The sequence below is a fragment of the Anomaloglossus baeobatrachus genome, chromosome 7 (assembly GCF_048569485.1).
Source record: "Anomaloglossus baeobatrachus isolate aAnoBae1 chromosome 7, aAnoBae1.hap1, whole genome shotgun sequence".
In the NCBI taxonomy this organism is placed as follows: Eukaryota; Metazoa; Chordata; class Amphibia; order Anura; family Aromobatidae; genus Anomaloglossus; species Anomaloglossus baeobatrachus.
In genome coordinates, this window is record NC_134359.1 from 285,381,477 (window position 1) to 285,400,631 (window position 19,155).

The window sequence follows — 19,155 nt, forward strand, 5'->3', positions numbered from 1 at the left end:
ACATTTATTTGGGCTAGATTTTTGTTTTCTAACAAAGTACTCTAAAAAGTTACACAAATAGTTTAAGACCTGGGCTCTTTTTTTTTTTTATAAAATTGGCATACGTAATTACTGAAGATGTTTAGTGAAGACTGGCCATTCCTTTACCTGGGTAGGGTTGGTTTCATTTACTACATTGGTTATGTTGAGTCCCAGATTGCTGATCTCTGTTGGTGTATTTACCGACACCCAAGCTTGGATTACTGTGCTGTTGGATATTGTGTTGATGTCATTGATGTTGTTTCCAAGAAGATCCTTAATATTTTCCGCTGTTAATTTCTGTCAGAGAATAACAATAAAATAACAATGCAATGTTATATCAATATTTTAAATATTTTTTTTGTATTAAAACAAAATCAGTAGCTTATTTTTTTTATTTTTATCTAGTTCCTGTTTTTAATTGTTTATGAGGTATTAATTGAATTTTATCCACTAATGTTGCAGTATGCAAATAAACTTATGGTGCAAAACTGATTACTTCAAATTTATATTTACTGACAAATTCACGTGACATACAAAATCTTTAGTATATAACTGCATAATTCATCACCATTTTGAACAATATGAAATTTGTTGCTTTCGACGAGATGTAGCAGGCTCCATTGTAGCCAAAATACCAGAGGTACCGTGTTTCCCCCAAAATAACACACTGTCTTTATATTATTTTTTTTGCCCAGAAAAATGCACTAGAGCTTATTTTCTGGAAATACGAGTTGGGGAATCATACTTGCCATAGCTATCAAGGTCCTCCTGTGATTCTCCTGTGATTCACAGTGGGCACTCCCAACAGGTCCTTGTGTGCTCCATAGCGGTCGTCACCTGCTTCCACCTGGCACTCACAGACACACGCACACACACACACACACACACCAGATCACAGTAACATCACACATTTCACACACACACACACACACACACAAACATCCAGTGATACCATACTGTTTCCAGCTGGAAGGGAGACCTGGGACACTGGAATTTGACGACCTTCCGTGGAATGTATCAAGGATCTACTGTGGAATGCATCAATGCCTTCCACCTGAGGTTCTTGATGCATTTCACCACAGGTCCTCGCATTGCACTGCATGCCTGGTCCCCGGAGCAGTGTATGTGTATGTTCCACCGCAGGTCTTCAATGCGTTCCACCTCAGGTCCTTGCATTCCACAGTATCTTGTTCAGTGTCTGGTGAGTACGATTGCGAGGTCTGTCTTTTCTCTTTTGGGGTGTCTGCTTTCTTTAATTAAATGTTCTGCAGTATTCTTTAACTTTTTTAGCTGCATGAACAGTTCATTATTGAACTGCAACAAAGGCTTATTTGTGGGTATGTCTTATATTTAAGCCTTACTCAAAAAAGGCAGTAAATTCCTGGTAGGGCTTTTTTTTGGGGTAGGGCTTATTTGTCGAGGAAACACAATATTAGCATAGATGACGCATTAAGGAACAACTGTTTGCACCTGTTACATGATGTATTGGAGACCTGCTCATTCCTTGTTTGAAACATTGCTATTGCCTCTGCTAACTTGGCTATAATAGAACCTGCTATACCATGTCAGAAAAGCCTAACTTAACATTGGTGAGAATGGTGATGAATGTTTATTTTACACACTGAAGTTTTTGTACATCAGGGAAATGTATCTTTGTAAATAAACATTGGAATTAATCTGATTTGTCCTAGCTGTTTATTTGCATATTAAAGGGGTTTACATGAGATTAGAAACTATTGCTGTCTTTTTTTGTAAACAGTTTTGTGAACAAGATCGGTGATGTTTTGAAAAATAAATGTAATACTTTGTTCTTATTTCCATGTTTAACCTATTAAGGACCTGGCGATTTTTCATTGTTGCACTTTCCTTTTTTCCTCCCTTTATTCCAAAATCCATAACTTTTCTATTTTTTCTGTCAACATAGCTATGTAATGGCTTGTAGTTTTGTTCTTTTTAATGCTACCATCCATTTTATCATGCGATGTACTGGAAAGTTGAAAACAAATTCAGTGTGGTGAAATGGCGAAAAAAGCGCAATTCTGCAATTTTCTTGTATTTACAGTTTTTATTTTATTTTAAAGAATTACCTAACAATACGATTGTCCAGGTCAATTGATTACGGAGATACCAAATATGCATGTTTTTTGTTCTAAGTGGTGAAAAAAATCAGAAATTTGTAAAAAAAAATAAATAAATTCAGCTTGTGATGCCATTTTACATTTTTTGAGATACGGGGCTATGTTAACACAGCAATATTAAATAGGTGTATTTTTTAATTTCCTACTTTTTAATAAGGATAAGGAGGGGGTGATTTCAACTTTGATATATTTTTTAATTTATTTTTTTTTACTTTTCACTTTATTTGTTAGTACTTGAACCTGCAGTCATCCAGTTGCTTGTGCTATTTAGAGAAGTGCTTCAGTATTTCTGTATATAGCATAAATCATTTTTTATGAACACCAACCACGGGCTGGTTTTCACAGGTGTACCATCATGACAGGTACAGGGTTCTTCAGTAGTCCCCTGGCTGTCACGTCAACCCTTCGCCCATAGGTGGTTAGAATGGCACGCCCCCCCCTTCTGACTCACTGTAAATGCACCTGTCAGAGATTGACAGCGGCATCTAACAGGTTAACATCTGCGAACAGAGCTTCACTCTTCGCACAACTTTTCGAGGCAGTTGATGGCTGATTAACACAGGCATCCATCATGTGCTGGAAAAAATGCACATTTGACTTGCAAGCCTCCTTCAAAGTCAGGGAGCCGGCATATGACGTACTCAGTACGTTACTTTGTTAAGGTGTTAAAGTCAAAATCTTAATTTGAAGGCTGTCCCCTGGAGCGTGACTGACACTTTTGGCAAAATTATGTCACAATTTCTGAAAATGTTGAGATATTATTTAATAAATGCTCATAATTATTTACAAATATTCCTTGCTTCTCCACTTATAAGATAGCTGAGCTTCATCGTTTGTGCGTACAGTATGTAATACTTTTCAGAGTTTACCTTTTTTTAACCATTATTTCCTGTCTAATCACTCAGGGGTAATAAAACAGAATAATATTGAATCTGATATATTTTATCTTCACTGGGATGTTCGGCTAAGGCAAAATCTTTATTTGCCTCTTTGTGCATTTTTTCCAGCAAAATTCTTTTGCAGAGAATGTATTCTTTGCAAATGTAATGTTCCTTATTATGCTCTGTGTCTGTTTAGACCCCAGAGAATAATACATTTATTATGAAAGAAATAATAAAAATCGTTATACTCGCCTTACCACTCACTTCTCTAGCTACGTCTGTTACTCACCGCCATCCATCAAGTCCATCTTTTGTTTTCCCACTGATTATGTTGGAATCTTTCTCTTCCCACACTGTGACAGACTTCCTTGTGTCATGGCACCCTGGTGGTTTCTGTATAGGCACTCAGAAATGTCATGATGTCACGATGTGTGATTTGAACTTTGGTGCTTAAGTGCAGAAAATGATGGGGTTGTGACACATGGCAGTGCGGCACAGTGCGAGAGGTTTTGAAGTTGCATTGCAAGTTAAATGGGATCAGAAGATGCGGTGAAGACTGAACAGGTGCTTGTGAGTTACAGAGGGTCTGAAGAGGTCAGCGATGAGGTGAGTATAATGTGTTTCTTTTGGGGTGGGGGCTGCTTATGTGATTTTGCTGTAAACTTGCCAATACGAATTAGAAAAAAGCATTTTTGCGAATGCAGATGTTTTCAAAATTCGAGTAGAAAAAAAATTCGCAAGCATTTATTCTCTCACCTCTAATCTTCATCATTACATTGCAGCAAACTATCAGAATTGAAGAACTATTTTTTTTTTGTCAGAACGTAGTCTAGATTTAAAAGAATTAGTTGATAGAAGTATTGTGCCTCTATGCATATTTTGATTTATGTTTTTAAATTCACGATAAATGAAAAATGTTTGTGATTCTGGTGATATTTCTAGTTCCTCTAGAATTTATAATATTGAAAGTAAGTGCAATTCTTAAAATGATTTCTGCTGGATATAAAAAACGATTTTTATCTTTTATTGTTCAGCTATAAGTTTACCTTAACTTCGTCAGGATTCAATGTAGTAAACATAGTGAGGTCCATTTCAGGGAAACTATTGGCAAAAGAGATAAGATCCTCTGATGTTGAGCCTCCTGCAGAACAAATAGTGAAATGGTCTTTAAAATAGTTTTCCATTAATTGCTTTGTAGAAATTGGAAAATTATTATGAATAAGATAATAGAGGAGTCCTGCATCCTTGACTATATTTCCCATTATTACACCACTACCATTCTTGCAGTTTATTTCCTAGAGTTAATCAGATTTGTATGTTTCCACAGTACCAAGGCGTACCTATTGCCATGCTCATTATCTGGAAGTAAGCATAAGAAGAGTTCTCAAAGGATGTGTAAGCTGCTTTTATCTTGCTGTAGAGAACGTCCAATTGGCCTTGAGTGCAATTTGATGTGTCCAGTGGGCTGCTGCAAGTTCTTAAAACAAAATAATTTATTTATAAATTCATGACATTTTAAAAACAATATCCTTTCAAGATGTATGGAATATTAAAGGATCAGATGGTTATATCCAGAAAATACCAGCAACTATATTATTATACAGTAAAACATGAAAAGAATGAATCTCTTACATAATGATTTGTTCCTTATGGGGAAAATAAAATTTAGCCCTTTCCGGTGTAGGTTATTCATTAATTAAACAAATACTTCACAGCCTCCTTTTTCTCTAAGAAACTTACATACAGCATCTGAGATACAATATTGGTGCTGGGATTATTTTTCGCAGATTTTAAGAACAAGGACTAATTATAACATGTTTCAATAAGGAACACATTTTTAAACTAGAAATTAAAAGAGCAATTTTTTTCTATGATCACTTAATGTCCCTGTCCATATGACCGTAGTATTTCATGTGCATCTATGGCACGTACATCTCTAATGTATTACATTATAAATTATATCTTTTCATCAGTTAATAGAAGAGGAGATACTTACCTAAATTCATTATCAGGAATTTTTTGGAGTAGTGTTTCATTTAAGCCACAAATATAAGGAGCTAAGACAGTAAGTGTTGTTCCATCGAAAGTTATGTTTGAAGAAGTAAGATATTGTGTCACCAAGGCATTAATCTGTTGTTAAGATGATATTAGAATAAATAAAAGATTAGAACTATATACACACATACATATCTAACTATCTATATGACAATTCTTTCAATATATTGATACAAGTGTTTGTTTTTATCTAAATTACAATGATCAACAAAGATTTTATTAAATGAGTACTGTTAGTTGTTCTTAAATCATTTGTGTGTTCTGATATCGAATCTACAATCAGAATTTTCCTATTTGAAACAATTTTCAAGCATTTTGTTTTTTTCCAATAAATTTAGCCTACTTTCCCTAGTCTTAAATTTTTTTGCTTTTTAGGTGCTGGGATTGTTATAACTTTGCACTGTTCTTATGAAGTCAATTTATTTTCATACTTTGATAACAAACAAAGCTCCGAGTTAGTTCTAAAGTAAAAATCTTAGGTATTTTTGCGCTTTGGAGTTTCACAAATTACATACCAAAAATATTTATTATTTCACTGTCCTTTGTGAATATCGGTTGTATTTTTATCGCTAAGTTTTCTTTTATAGTAAATTTAATTTTAATTATGTTGTTGTTCTTGTGCTGTATGTCATTCTTTTAAATATGTAGCGCAGTTGTGCAAACCACTCCTACAATGTTTGCTCTATTTGTGGCAAAGTGACTTTAAAATCACAGAGAAGCATTATGCCATTGGTGAATAATATTATTTCTTGTATTTTCTTGTATTTTTCAGAAATCAAGACAAACTTTGGGCCCTCAGATATTTCAGCTCATCTTGCGTTATACTTCTTACATGTTTGCTCAATGTTAACCACGGTAAATGGCATTTGATGTTCCAATGGTATGGAGAGATTTAAGAGATCATTATGCAGATTTCTATGTCTGTATGATGAAAATTTCTGAAATAATACGTAAAACAAGAAATTCAGTGAAATATCCAAACATTCCTCCAGCAATTAGGCCGATCTTGCACAGTTCAGAGCTGGCAATCCCCACTCCTCCAACATCTTCGACCTTGGGTCCGGAAGAAGATTCAGACGCTGATGAGAAACTTAGTGTCTCACAACTAAAGCCTCAGAAACTAAACTTGCTTTAGCCAAATAATTTAATTAGTGATTTGAACCTATAAAAAAGACAGGTGTAGCTTTTATCTTCGAGGCTTAAAAGCTGGCACTTGCTGGAGTAGTAGACCAAAATACTTTCTTCTGCCATAGGCAGCAGGACCTTGAACACTTATTTTCAATAGAAGGGACCTAGTTTACTGCAAAGATGCAAATTCTCTGCTAAATGCAATGGGACAAGAGAACAGGCCTCAAGAATGGAGGTTTTTTATAGACTCTTAAAAAGCGTTACTTCTGCATAATGGCAATGAAAATCCATCTGTTCCTCTTTCTTATCCAGCAAGTCTGAAAGAAACATGAAAATATGCACCTTTTGCTGTCAAAAAACCATTATAAAAATTACAAGTGGAATATTTGTGTTGATCTGAAGGGAATAGCCTTGGTTCTTGGGTTAGAGCTCAGCTATACAAAATGTTGTTGTTTTCTCTGCGAATTGGACAGCAAGACCACAAAAACCATTTCGCAAAAAAAAAGTGGCCACCAAGAAACAGTTTGACTCTTGGAAGAAAGAATGACATGCATCAGCTATAAAAGTATAAAAGTTGAGCTGATGAAGAACTTTGTCAAGGGGATGGATCGCAAATGTTGGGCTTTTACATACATCAGAAACATGTTTCCACAAATCAGCGAGGCCAATATCAAGAAACAATTTTATGGGGCCACAACTATGGGCAATTATTAAAGACACTGATTTTAACACAAAACTAAGTTAGATTAAGGCACTGGTGTGGGACTCGTTCAAAAATGTAATGGGGAACTTCTTTGGCAATCATAAAGCACCAAGCTATAGAGATCTTGTGATTGAGTTATTACAACACTGCAAAGAATTAGGATGTAATATGTCTCTCAAAATACATTTCCTGGATTCCCATTTAAATTTTGTCCCCAGTAACCTTGGACATGTCAATGAGGAGCATGGGGAGCGGTTTCAACACATTGCGCTATTTGAAGGTTGTTATAAAGGAATATGGAGCCCAAAAATGCTTGCATACTACTGCGGGGGACTAAAATGAGATGCACATGCAGCTAAATATTCAAGAAAATTGAACAAACTGTTTTTAAAAAATAATTAAACAACTAAAATTTGTATTAAGTCATTTCTGTTAAAAATATCATTTTCAAAAAAATGTGTGGAACTTCGTGTAGAATTTGGAGAAACCATGTGTTATATTATTTTGTTGACATGTGTAAATTATTCTTGTGTGATTGATTTGATGTTAACAGCAGAAAGTTTGCTAATAAACCAAATTCTCTAAGTATAAGTATACCATATACAGGTGCATCTCAATAAATTAGAATATCAGCAAAAACTTAAGTTATTTCAGTAATTCAATACAAAAAGGGAAACACATATATTATATAGAGTCATTACACACAGAGGGATCTATTTCAAGTGTTTATTTCTGTTAATGTTGATGATTATGGCTTACAGCCAATGAAAACCCAAAAGTCATTAGCTCAGAAAATTAGAATATTTTATAAGACCAACTGAAAAAAATATTTTAAACTCAGAAATGTTGGCCTACTGAATTGGATGTACAGTAAATTCCCTCAATACTTGGTCAGGGCTCCTTTTGCATGAATTGCTGCATCAAAGCGGCATGGCATGGAGGTGATCTGCCTGTGGCACTGCTGAGGTGTTATGGAAGCCCAGGTTGCTTTGATAGCAACCTTAAGCTTTTCTGCATTGTTGGGTCTGGTGTCTCTCATCTGTCTCTTGACAATACCCCATAGATTCTCTATGGGGTTTAGGTCAGGGAGTTTTCTGTCCAATCAAACACAGTGATACTGTGGTTATTAAACCAGGTATTGGTACTTTTGGCAGTGTAGAAAGGTGCCAACTCCTGCTGCAAAAATAACATTTCCATCTCCAAAAAGGTTGTCAGCAGAGGGAAGCATGAAGTGCTCTAAAATTTCCTGGTAGATGGCTGCGTTGACTTTGGTCTTGATATAACACAGTGGACCTACACCAGCAGTTGACATGGCTCCCCATCCATCACTGATTGTGGAAAGAGGGCCAGGCCCAGAAAGAGGCCTCCATGAAGGAATATCACATCGTTCTTTCTCCCAGGATTACAGTGTTGAGTGGCATAATACACAGTACCTGAACACCCTATATCTTATTTAAGGTACATTAACATCAACAGCTCAGTGTTATATTGATTTGGTCATGGAACCAGTGGTATGGCTATTTCTCCAAAATGTCCCAGGAGCCTTTATTTAATACAACAATTCAAGGCTGCATGTTGCTTATGGTACTGAAAACAGCCTGTCTAGCCTGAACATGGTACTATGGTATGGCCTGCAGCATCTCTAGACTTGCCTCCTAATTAGAACATCTCGGATGTCGATGGTTGGCAATTGCATAGGAGCAGCCAGCAGTGGATCTTGATGATCTGTATACCCCAGTGCTGTCAGGATTTTCCTCAGACATCCTCACACAGCCATAATAGTATATATTGAGGGTTTTTTAGTGTAGGGAGGAGAGCAATGGCTTCCTTAGTACCCGGTGCCACTGTACCATCAAGAAATCAATCATTTTAGCTGTTAAATGTGCTTGTCATAATCATTATAGTACATGCTAAAGTGTAATTATGCAATCACCTTATTTATGCTCCAATGATGAAAGATCAGCACTCACATAAATTTCTTATTAGTTTTTCCTTTATTTAATTTCCAAATAGGTACAACAGTGACGCGTTTCAGTCTTACATCTTAGACCTTTCTCAAACAGTGTATCAAGATGTAAGTCTGATACGTGTCACTACTGTACCTATTTGGAAATTCAATAAAGGAAAAATGAATAAGAAATTTATGTGAGCGGCGCGCCAATCTTTCATCATTGGTTCACTGTGGAGTCCATTCCAGGATTCAAGGACCATGGAATAGAGACGTGCGCCCACCTGTTTTTCAAATTACACTTATTTATGCTCCAGGATCCTTACCTTCATATCATTTGCTTCCCAGGATGCACCATTTAGAAGAGCTGCTAATGTTTCCACTGTTGTGATAGTCCACTGGCTTATTTCCTCTGTGCTATACATTCTGGCAATATTCCCTATCACGAGGAGATACCGCTCTGGTACAGTAGTAGGAAAGATCTGTGGGGAAAAATAGACATTAAGGTGATGTTATTTTTAAGAATCCAATGGTCTAGTCCTATGGAATGGAACTTTTCCATCCATCAATAGGGGCTGATGGAAGCACAAAATTAAAAGATAAAATTTCTGGCTGCATAAAGCTACTACTAGGAGGATCATTAAGTTTACTAAAAACTATTTTTTCCAATAGAGTCTGTATAAATCTTTATGCATTGTGTATCCCCTGCTGCAGATTTAAAGCTGTGTATGAAGCTTAGGGGCATTTACTTTTTACCAAATGCTAAGCTTACCGTATCCATTTTATTTTTGAGCACTTGGAGTTGGTCGTCATCAAAGGCCAGGCTTCCAAGGATTTCCAGGTTATCTTTTAAGGTGATGCCATCAAGACAAGCCTCCAGCTGTCCAGCCGTGTAACTGGGTACAATATACTCATTCTCTTTTGCAATCGAATCTGTAGTAAGCTCTTCACAATCGGCTGTATAGAGACATAGTTTCTTATGTGAAACTTTATCAACATGTTTATGTCTAGACTACAAAATACTCTATTGTACTGACGTTATTTTTGTCTTAAAGTTGTGGAGGAATCTCCAAACATTTTATGATTTTGGAATCTACATGAAGACAAGGTGGCTCTAAGCATGGCTCTAAAATCCAAGTATGAAACTTGATTATACAATATTTGAGTTATTTGTATGAGAGAAGGACATTGTAACCTTCTGACTGGTTCCCTCTTCGTAGTAATATCTACAGCAGGAGAATGGATTATTTCTACTCATTAAAAAGGAATGCACCAACAGGATTTTTTATGGCCCCCATGGTAGTTGTAAGGGTCACACTATGACAAGCACACCCTTACATTACCATTTCAAACATTTTGTGTGCCTTAATTATATAGTAAATTTTTGAAACAGGAATTGCGTAAAACTAGAGCTGATTAGGAAATACAATAAGCCAAGCATAATACCTTATTAATGTAGGGTATCCAGATTACAGACAACAAAAAATTTGCTATGCTTTTATTCAAAATAATTCAACTCCTAAATCTGTAAATCACTTACATGCTGCTCGAGTGGTGATTCTTGGTGACACTTTCAATTGACTTATCACAAATGTGAACAGTGTCTTACTTTGAATCTTAAAAACCTTCAAGAATGATGTGAAGAACTGCTTCTTTACAGCCTGCAATGTAAAATAATGTTCAACATGCTCTAGGGATTATCAATTTGGTGGAATGTTTGGAATTAGTTTTACCTGGTTGATGACTTTAAAGGTGGTGCTATCAATAGCGCTAGTAAGGCTTCCAATTTGCTTCATGGTTGAGACAGTCCAAGTAGAAGGAGTTCTGCAGAAAATAAACATACCCAGTAAAATAGCTCACGTGCGATTTTTGATCAGCAATATCTTTGTCATTTTTTTTCAAACTTAGTAAGAGCAATAGTAATGTTAGAGTCCAAGATCTTGAATGTGGAGAACCATTGAGTTCGCCAAACTTCAAATTGAAGCTACATGGCCCTCATAAGAGCACTGAAGTCTATCTTTGTAGTAATCAGAGACCTATCAATGAAAACAGATTGCTATAATTTTGCATACATACCCGTATACGACCTTCAGCTTCAGTAAAATAGCCATCTTTTGTGAAACAGTGAAAGAGGAGCAGGATTTAAGTGCTTCCAATATATAGGAATCCGAATTACTAATTTCCTGGTCCGTCAGATCACAGGCAAGGCTGCCCAATTTCTGTAGAGTGTCATTCATGATAACATCTGTACTCCTTATATTCTACAGTAGACAGACAAAACAGCATTACATAACACTTTTCTTGTGGGGTTAATCATGGAAAGTTTTGGGTTTTTTTAGAAACCAGACTACTTAAAGGGAACCAATCACCAGGATTTTCGTATATAACCTAAAGCCAGTGCTATACTGGCACTATCAGGCTGATTTTATACATACCATTAGTGGTCAGCTCAGATGTTTAGGTTTTGAAATCCAAGAAAGTGAAGTTTGTAAAATGAGCAGCTTCTTGAGTGACAGTTGCACTGAAGCAGATAATATATTCATAGTTATCTCCTCCCTGTGTTAGAATTAGCATAAGCATTATACAAACGACCCACTTTGTCTAGCAGGACCTGTGGTAAGGTCATACCCATGTGACCAGAAGGGGCGGAGCCTCAGCCACCAAAGCTGGATACCAGGTCACATGGCTACGACCTCACACAGGTCCTGCTAGACAAAGTGAGTCGTTTGTATAATACTTATGCTAATTGTAACAGGGGGAGGGGCTAACTATGAATATATAATCTGCTCCAGTGCAACTGTCACTCAAGAAGCTGCTCATTTTACAAACTTCACTTTCTTGGATTTCAAAACTTAAATATTCAAGCTGACCACTACCGGTATGTATAGCATCAGCCTGATAGTGCCAGTATAGCATTGGCTTTAGCTTAAATGCAAAAATACTGGTGATTGTTTCCCTTTAACATTCTAAAACTGGAGCCTTACCAGACAGGTTCTTGCACTGCTCAGTAGAGATACTCTTCTTGCAGATCCCGGGGCCAACAGGTCAATATTGGCCTTTCCTACACGTGTGAAATAATCCACACATTCGGATGGTTTCGTATAGGGCCTTAAAAGTAAATAGATATTGAGTTAATTCTTGGTAATATTTTCTCATTTATCAAAGATAAATAAAAGACTGTTAGGCTATGTGTCCATGTTGCTTTTTACCTGCTTTTTACCTGCTTTTTTGCTGCTTTTTCAACTGCAGCGTTTAATGGCAAAATAGATGTGCTCTGCTTTTCAAGCAAAGTCTATGGGAATTTGGGTTTCTTGTGCCCACTATGCAGTTCAAACTGCAGCCTTTTTCTAGCAGAAATTTGGTCAAAAACTCTGCTTTGCAGTTCAAAACGCAAATGGCAAAAACAATTGACATGTCAATTGTTTTTGCCATTTGGGTTTTGCACTGCAAAGCTGAGTTTTTGTCCAAAGTTCTGCCACAAAAAGGCTGCAGTTTGAACTGCATAGTGGGCACAAGAAACCCAAATTCCCATAGACTTTGCTTGAAAAGCAGAGCACATCTATTTTGCCATTAAACGCTGCAGTTGAAAAAGCAGAAAAAAAGCAGGTAAAAAGCAACGTGGACACATAGCCTTAATATCGTAATAAAAGGTAAAAGGTATGAATTCTGAAAACATTGAGCATGCCTTTTTAACTTCATAAATTGCACCGTACCCTGCAGTAATAGCTCATAGTTACCCTAGTTGATATTTAGATTCAACATTCTGTTGTAATTCACATCTTAATATTCTTTACAACAATCAGATTTCTATTTTTCTGATTTAGGGCTCCAAATTTACTGTATAGTGAATAGCATCAACCCCCTAATGACCATGGCTGTTCAATTTTTAAAGAGCGTATTGTTTTTTTCCTGGTGATGTAGCTGTATGTGGGCCTTGTTTTCTAGAAGCCATATTGTACTCTGTAATGGCTCTATTTTGGGGTGTATATATAGTATCATTTATTTATTAACTTATTTATAGAGGTAATGCAAAAAAAATAACAGCAATTTCACCATTGCTGTTTGCATTTCTTTTCATTGTGCAAACAAAAATGAAATATGTTATTATATAGGTCATTACAAATGTAGGACTACTATTTTTTTTTTTATTTTGTGCACTTTAGTATTTTTGCACAATAAAAACATTTTTTACGTAAAATTGTTTTGTTTTTTTTCTTTTTTTTCAGTATGACAAATATATCCATCTTGGGCACTAGCACATCCACATGGATGTATCCATTATTTATTGTTTCACCCCCGGGCGATTTCCCGTTTTTCATTCTGGTTTTTTTTTTTGCTCCTTTAGTTTTGAGATTATTTTATTCACCATGTTGACTATATGGTAAAACTGATGTACCAGTGTGATGCCTCAGGACAGTACAAGTTCTTAGGGACCAAACATGTATAGATTTACTTTTATCTAAGGTGTTAAAAAAATTCAGACGTTTGTCCAAAAAAAGTGGTCACTTATTGTGCCATTTTCTGCAACCCTTAGCGCTCTCATTTTTTGGGATCTATGGCTCAGTGATGGCTAATTTTTTTGCGTCTCGAGCTGACATTTTTAATGGTACCATTTTTGTGCAGATGCTGTGTTTTGATGGTCTGCTATTGTATTTTGCGCAAAATTTGCAAATACCAAAGACATAATTTTGGCATTTGGAATTGTTTTTCCACTAAATAGTTTACCGATGATGAATGGATTTTGTATTTTCATAGACCGGGCATTTCTGAATGCAGCAATACCAAATATGTGTTTTGGGTTTTTTTTAATTTTTTTAATTCTTTATTTTTACTTTTTTTTAATTACACTAGTCCCCCTAGGGAGCTAAAAGGATCACCAGTCTGATCGCTGATTCATTTCTCCTGATCAGAGCAGCACAGCTCTGATAAGGAGAAATGCTGCATTCTTGTTATAGCTGGTGCTCTGTCGGCTGTAACAGGAACTAAGTCATGATAGCGACAGGAGTCATCAGATGACCCTGTGCTACGACAACTGTCGGCTGCCTGTGATCGCGTCACGGGGCCATCCATAGTGGTGGGGAAAAATGCGGTCCCCGCTGCCGCGCTTTTTATCGTGCTGTCACATTTTGACAGCGTGATTTAAAGGGTTAACAGGCGCAGGAGGATCGCGGATGCGCCTGCGAGGCACACATGTCTGCTGTTCAAATCAGCAGACATGTGCGGGGATCACCACCAGCTAACTGCAGCAGCTGGTGATGATCACCCCTTCATGATTTAGGACATACCATTAGGTCCTAGGTCAAAAAGGGGTTAACAGGTTAAATTATTACATTTTGATTGCCTGCAATCACCACTACAGGGAGTTTGCAGTAATCTCCATCATGCCAGGTAATAGTGTCTGCGTGCAGACAAAATATAATTAGAGATGAGCGAACCCAAGGCTCGGTGTTCGTACTGAACAAATACTTAGCGAAAAACAGTTTTCAGATGTTTTGCGTATGAAAACCACTCTCGTGAGTATCACTTTGCTCGGCTACGCTTGGTGCTCAGCCCAGCGCGAGCTGCTTGCAGTGTTTGAATGGCGTGCACTGGAAGTAACAACAGCATGATCAGATGTAATGTGGAAACCCCACCTCCCCGGAAGTGTTCTGTTTATAGCTAGCTGCTGGCTGTATGTGAGCGGAGACCCAAACTGCCCAATTAGTGACTTCCATTGGGGTTCAGTTCAAGTCCGGGTCCCAAATCGAACTTTATCTAAAGTCCGACTGAACCTGACAAACTAAACTTCCACGGGTCTGCTCATCGCTAATTATAATTCAACTCGATGCCATTAAGATATGTTACAAAGTAATATCTGTGTGCCTTGACATCTAAGTAGTAACTAGCTTGTCCTTGTCTTGACCTTCCAATTAGACATTTAGTTACTGGCCATAGAAATACATGAAAATTGCAAAAAATAAAATCTCCCATAGTGATAGGTTGACCTACAATAAAAAGCTTTTTAATGTTAATAATTATAAAACAGTTACCCTAGGAACAGAAGAACTTCGTTGGAATAGCTGCTGAAATCTGCTGGTGCTCCATTCTTTATCAGTCTTTTGGTCAAGCAGTTTAGCTACAAAAAATACATTAAGTACTTAATACAATGTTATCTTCACTGCATCATTCATTTCTTTTCTGCAATCACTTACCTGGCTGCTCTGTAAGTTCACAGATTTGCCAGTCATAGATTTTATGAGACTGACAAACTGTATGTTGTTTAGGTTTTTTGCAGCTCCGCATGTAACACCCTGTAGGATACTCGAGGATAAGCTAGAAAGAACATAAAGTGATGAAATTATTGGCTTCATATTGCTAGTTTAAGGTACTTTATATGTCTGACCTTCCAACTTAATAACCATGATTAAGGAATAGCCACCGGCACTGCCGAAATGCGTTGGTTATTAGTTGCTTGTATTTTTCTAAACGTTACTCTCTTTACGGACACTGGTTTTACTTTTAAACACATTAAAGCTGACAAATTTTATCCACATTTTGGATCTCCTTCAGTGGTAGATTTTTTCGGTTCTCTTCCTAGGATAAAGACCTGAATTTGTTGGCCTCTTCTTTCGTATGTTTAAAATAGAGAAGCGCAGCATAACCCTCATGGTGACAGGTTACAAGCTCTTTACTACATTTCACCTATGCCTTGTTTGCAAAGACAGCCTGACTTGTAGAAGTGAATGGGCCAACATGGCCTATCCATCTTAGTTCTTTGGTTGCCTCAATGTCAGCAGTCTCTAACCCAAGGCTTCTCTCCACCATTGTCATGTTACCTTAATATCACGATGAGAGTCATTGATTTGCAGCATTTGAGCTATACTTGCAATATTTTTTTTGTTATTGGATTGTTCTGCTCATGGCATGCATTCCCAATATAGAAAGCTTTTCCTAACAATCATTATCAATATATTTCCTTATCTAGAAATTATTATTGGTAGCTTCCATCGCAGTGTTTTACAACTACCAAAAAATAAATATAGATAGGTTTCCCAAACCTTTGGTAGAACGATGTCACACTCAGCACCTTTACTAATTTCTTAAGTTCCAATATTAACCCCTTAACGACCGCAGGCAGTAATATTACGTCCTAGTGGTCATAGTGTTACTGCCCGCGGTCTGCCGCCGGCAGCATGTCGCGATCGGCGCACATCTCAGCTGATTTTCACAGCTGAGATGTGTGCTTTCTAGGTACGAGCAGAATCGTTATCTGCTCGTGCCGTTTATCCCCTTATATGTGACAGCGCCATTATAACGGCATCGGCGGTAAACATTTACTTACCGCCCGATACCGGAAGTCACGTGACGTGATCACGTGACTTCCGGTGGTTTTCATGGTAGCACAGAGTCATGTGATGACTCGTGTACCACACATGAATTATTTTCAGTTTCACTCGGCCCGGAGCCGAGTGCAGCAGAAAGTGAGCATATCTGCTGTTTACAGCTGTGTAGCTGTGATCAGCAGATAGGGCAGAGCAATCAGATTGTTGATCCATATAGCCCCCTAGAGGAACTAGTAAAATTAAAAAAAGTAAAAAAAAAAGGTTTTAAAAAATTTAAAAAACCCCAAAAACCTAAAAGTTCAAATCACCCCCCTTTTGCCCCATTGAAAATTAAAGGGTTAAAAAAATTAAAAATATATTTTGGTATCGCCGCATTCAGAAATGCCCGATCTATCAAAATATAAAATCAATTATTCTGATCAGTAAGTAGCGGCAAAAAAATACAAACGCCAAAATTATGTCTTTGTCTCCACAACTTTTGCGCAAAATCCAATAACAGGCTATCAAAATGTAGCATTTGCGCAAAAATGGTACGGTTAAAAACGTCAGCTTGAGACGCAAAGAATAAGCCGTCATTGAGCCATAGATCCTGAAAATGAGAACGCTACGGGTCACGGAATATGGCGTAAAACGTGCGCCACTTTTTTGGGACAAACTTCCGATTTTTTTTTAACCCCTTATATAAATGGAAATCTATACAAGTTTGGTGTCTACGAACTCGCACAGACCTGAGGCATCACCCTCACACGTCAGTTTTACTATATAGTAAACACAGCGAACAAAATATCTCAAAAACAATAGTGCTATCGCACTTTTTTTTGCAATTTTTCTGCATTTGGAAAAATTTTTTGCCGTTTTTCAGTACACTATATGGTAAAACTTATGGTTTCATTTAAAAGTACAGCTCATTCTGCAAAAATTGAGCCCTAACATGACCATATTGACTGAAAAATAAAAAAGTTACGTCTCTCGGAAGAATGGTGAAAAAAAAAACGGAAAGCGAAAAATCGTCCGGTCGTGAAGGGGTAAAAGAAGTTCTCTCAGAAAACAAAGTCCTTTGTTAAATAAATGTTATCACCATTGGACAGTATGGACAGCTTCAGAAACTCGTAACCAGCTGATATCACTATGGTAAGCTGTGCGTATTGCTGTGCATTAAAAATAATAGACGACCATGCTAGATTAGATAAATTCTTGGAGCTTAAAGGTGCTAATAGATGCACATTTCAATATGGCTTTAGCATGCTTAAGGTATTGAAATACACAGCGGGTATGCAGTTTTATATAATTCAAATAAGTCACACTTACTTTGAGTAGTCCGTAATTTGGATAAGTACTGTCTGGAAAATTATTTGTGCCTAAAGAAAATATGTGTATTAAAATAAAATATTGTGTCTTCTTTCAAATATCAAGATGTTGAGGTAGCAGTATACAGTTTACATACCTGGCTGTATGTCCAGTTTATTTGGTTTATTTTACTGATACTAAGGGTTAATGGTAAGAGGTTTGATGCTGGGATAGCACTGGTTAGGGTGGGTGGCACAGTCTGGAAGATATTCTTACTTGAGATGATCTGAATTATCTAAAGAAGACAAAAAGATATTGTGTAAGATTCAATGTCAGGCCTGGAAAAGATCTAGTGGTTGTCCACACAACACCAGCCTCTTATATTTGAGGAAGGAAAGAAATCCAGCATCAGGTTCTTTCTTAAAAGTGGTTCCCACTTTTAAGAAAGAACCTGATGCTGGATTTCCTTCCTCGCTTATATATGTGGTGGCCAGCCACGCTCGTGCATCGGTGTGGTTTGCAGAGAACCTGGTGAGCTTCCCCTCACCGTCTCCCATACATTGGCTCTTATATTTCACATGACTTTCAAGGTCTATTAGACAAATAAGAGTAGCTTGTTTTTTTTAATAAGTTGACCAAAGCAAAAGTTCACACCACCCATGGTAAAAAATTAAGGTGTCAACTTCAGAAGTAAACTCCTTAAGGTTTAAGCTAACCTAATCTACCTGATTTGGAACACCTACCTTTTGAACAAAGCTTTGTTTTAGTGTTACGGGGGCGCTATTCATATTTGTGCTAAATGTCGAGCTAGCAGCCAAGTTTAGGATGTCACTGGCAGCCAAGGTATTTATCTTAGAAGATGGTAATCCAATGATTAGGCTTCCCAAATTTTCCAGATTCTCAAAAGTGATCTACAAGCATAAGCAAATATTATTTGTTACCATACGTAATCTACATGGGATTTTTTTTTACCTAAGGTCAATGAATATATAAAATACTTGATATTTTACCTGATAGTTGCTTTGTATGACTTTAGTAACTATAGCAGATGCCTGAGTGATGCTCCAGCTACTAATGTGAGACAGAGTGTTCATGCTGCTAATTAAGATGCTGCCATTTATTTTCTCCATTATTGTTGATGTGGATAGTCCAACAGTTTGAGAACCAAGTGATGTAAGGAACTGTGATGTGATTTCTGATACAGAAGATAGGAGACCAGAAAATGCCTGCAGAGGACATATTGTTTTAAGTTGGTTAGCAAATAAAAGTCACCAATGATTAACCCCTGGAGACTGCCCTGTCCATGCATTACGACTAGTAACTATTTCCCACTTGGTGGTGAGATGAATAAGGTAAATATGATTGGTACACTTACTCCTTCGTCCACCGTAGAATTGCATGTTTTCAGGAGATTCAGTGTTTCTACAGCTTGGTCACTTGTGATGTTTCCAATGTTTATTTTAGCAATTGCATAACAAAGAATATTTTGAGGAATGCTGCAATTAATAAAATCAAATGTATTTTAGCTCTGTTGCAGAATGTAAGTTGGATAACATTACAAAAAAATGTTTTTTAGAGGATAGCAAATTTATTTGAGGTGAATTGAATTCCATTGATTTTATCTAAAAGTTTGGATTCTGTTTCATCCAATTCTTTGCAGTTTGTTGGGGTT

At 36.9% G+C, this 19,155-nt stretch overlaps 1 long non-coding RNA gene across 1 annotated transcript in view; it reads left to right on the forward strand.

Moving 5' to 3' along the window:
* The window catches only part of LOC142246404 (uncharacterized), a 228,829-nt gene extending 221,298 nt beyond the window's left edge, over positions 1-7,531 (forward strand). Inside the window, exon 3 of the long non-coding RNA XR_012724891.1 lies at positions 5,868-7,531. This is a non-coding gene — a long non-coding RNA (uncharacterized LOC142246404). The remainder of the gene's footprint in view (positions 1-5,867) is intronic.
* The last annotated feature ends 11,624 nt before the right edge of the window (positions 7,532-19,155 follow it).